The 2,488-nt window shown below is 46.7% G+C and overlaps 1 protein-coding gene and 1 long non-coding RNA gene across 3 annotated transcripts in view; both read right to left on the minus strand.

Annotated features, from left to right (window-relative positions):
- Positions 1-2,488, minus strand: part of ODF2L (outer dense fiber of sperm tails 2 like) — a 94,267-nt gene that overhangs the window by 40,198 nt on the left and 51,581 nt on the right. The window lies entirely within an intron of this gene.
- Positions 330-2,488, minus strand: part of LOC106723068 — a 5,625-nt gene continuing 3,466 nt past the window's right edge. For both annotated transcript variants that reach the window (XR_001359053.2, XR_003092110.1), the window contains exon 2: positions 330-525. This is a non-coding gene — a long non-coding RNA (uncharacterized LOC106723068). The remainder of the gene's footprint in view (positions 526-2,488) is intronic.

The following is a 2,488-nucleotide window of genomic DNA, read 5'->3' on the forward strand; positions in this document are numbered from 1 at the left end:
AAAGTGCTCTGTTTCAGCTGATCCAAAAGTGTTTAGAGGATGCAGTACTTGGAGTTCGGTGCTCTCTGGGCTGGGCAGGACCCCAAAAGGGTGACAGTTTATTAGTGGACCTTGGTTAGTTTAAGTTTTATGTTATCTAACGGGCTGCAGGTCCAGGAGGTGTTTATCTCTATTTTTTTGGCTGTTTCTGGCCCACCCTTGTCGCAGCCAGGTGGGCGCGCGGTGCCCCCACGAAGTCCGCAGTCGTCCTCCTCTGGCCTTTTCCCTTTCAGGTCAGGGAAGCTCGCGTTGGAGCTGATCCTGAGCTCTGGTGAAACTTCCGTCCTCCCTGTATGAGTATAATGAATCCAGTTGTCCTTTTCTGCTATCTCTACGGCGGTGTGGGAGGTGAGGAGGACTCGATACGGTCCCTGCCACCTAGGTTTAAGGGGAGACCGTTTTTAAGTTTTTATATATACCCAGTCTCCAGGCTGGATGCGATGTGCTGGGACATCGGCAGGGAGGGGTTGGCTTAAAGCAGCATACCTATGGAGAGATTTTAACTGAGACTGTAGAGATAAAATATAAGAGGTGAGTCCTTCATTGCCTAAAAGAGAAGAAGTGTGAGCCGGTAGCAAGGGGAAATGTTGGGGAACAGGGCGTTTAAATAGCAGCTCGTAAGGGCTGAGCTCTAGTTTTCTCCTGGGGGTGGTTCCGATGGACACAAGGGCCAGTGGGAGAATCTCAGTCCATTTTAACCTACTCTCAGCACATAGCTTTTTAATTTTTTGTTTCAGGGTCTGATTCATTCTCTCTACTTGTCCTGAGCTTTCTGGGTGCCAAGGGGTATGGAACCTTCATTTTATTCCTAGGCAGCCGGCCAGCGCCCTGTTTATGTCAGCAGTAAAATGCGATCCTTGATCGCTTTTAATGATACGTGGAGGATTAAACCTGGGTATAATTTTATTAAGGAGTATTTTTATTATTTGTTGTGTTGTAGCTCTTCTGGTGGGGAAAGCTTTTATCCACCCCGTGAGTTGGTCAACAATTATTAGGAGGTTTTTGTATCTATTGTCTTTAGGCATTTTAGTAAAATCTATTTGTAGTCTTTTAAAGGGAGTATAAGCCCAAGGGCGGGCTCCAGGGGGTCCTGACTTTTTTTTTTTGATATTAAACCTTTTGCATATATTGCAGTGTTTTAAAAGCCTTTTTGCTTTCTGGTAAACTCCGGGTGCGTAGAACAGCCTGTTAGTGATAGTGGCAAGTTTTTTATAACCTAAATGCTCGCTTTGATGGAGTTGTTGTAGATAGGGTCCAAGGGCTGTTTTAGGTAGTACTATCCTTTTATCTGGCAATTGTCATATTCTATTTTTTTTACAGGTGGCTCCTGTCGCTTTTTATCTCTGTTGTTTTAAAGGTGGTGTAGACTCGTATATTTTTGGCTCTAGCAATATTCCCAAATATGCCTTTGGCTGAGGAATTTGAGCTTGGAAGGCTAGGGCAGATAGTGGCTGTAAGGCCGCTGTTTGAGCTGCAGCATCGGCCAAGGCATTGCCCTTTGAGACTTGATCTCCCTTTCTGGTATGGGCTGGGCAATGCATTACAGCTATGGCCTTTGGCAACACCATAGCCTGTAGGAGATCATTGACCCGTTTAGCATCTGACATTTTAGTTCCAGAGGCTGTCACAAATCCCCTCTGTTTTTACAACTGTCCAGTGGCATGACAGATTTTAAAGGCATATTTAGAATCAGTCCAAATATCAACAGAGTGGCCCGATGCCAATTGACAAGCTCGTGCAAGGGCAGCAAGCTCAGCCGCCCGCGAGCCCAACTGCCCAGGCAGTGGCTCGGCTCCAAGTATTCCAAATGGAGTCACCACTGCACAACCCGCCCTTTCAACTCCATTGACCAATTTTGAAGAGCCATCTATAAAAAAAATCAAGTCAGGGTTGTCTAAGGGCAAGTCACCAAGATCTATCCTGGGTTTGTCTGCAAATGCTGCAACTTGAAGGTAATCGTGGGAGTCTGGTTTCCCGTCACTGGGTAGAGGCAATAGAGTAGCCGGATTTAGGGCATTGTATCTCTCTATGACCAGGTTTGTAGCCATCAAAAGTGTGGCTTTATATCTGCTCACTCTCTGACGAGAAAAATGTTGAGTATCCTCCTGGAGGAGGAGGAGAGCAACTGCATGCGGAGCCTTTAAGACAAGGGGGTATCCAAGGACTAACCCCTGGGCCTTTTCGACTATGGTTGCAGCCGCTGCCACTGTGCGAAGGCAGCCCACTCTTCCCTTTGCCACTGGATCTAATTGTGTAGAGAAGTAAGCTACCGGGCGTTGGGTGTTGCCTAAGGGTTGAGTAAGTATCCCAGAGGCTACTCCTAGTCGCTCATGGACAAAGAGCGTGAAAGGTTTTTGATAATCTGGTAGCCCTAGGGCAGGGGCAGAAGTTAAAGCAGATTTTATATTATTGAAGCTGCGGGCGGCTTCATGATCCCAAAAGACTGGCT

Source organism: Alligator sinensis, unplaced genomic scaffold (genome assembly GCF_000455745.1).
Source record: "Alligator sinensis unplaced genomic scaffold, ASM45574v1 scaffold32_3, whole genome shotgun sequence".
NCBI classification, from domain to species: domain Eukaryota; kingdom Metazoa; phylum Chordata; order Crocodylia; family Alligatoridae; genus Alligator; species Alligator sinensis.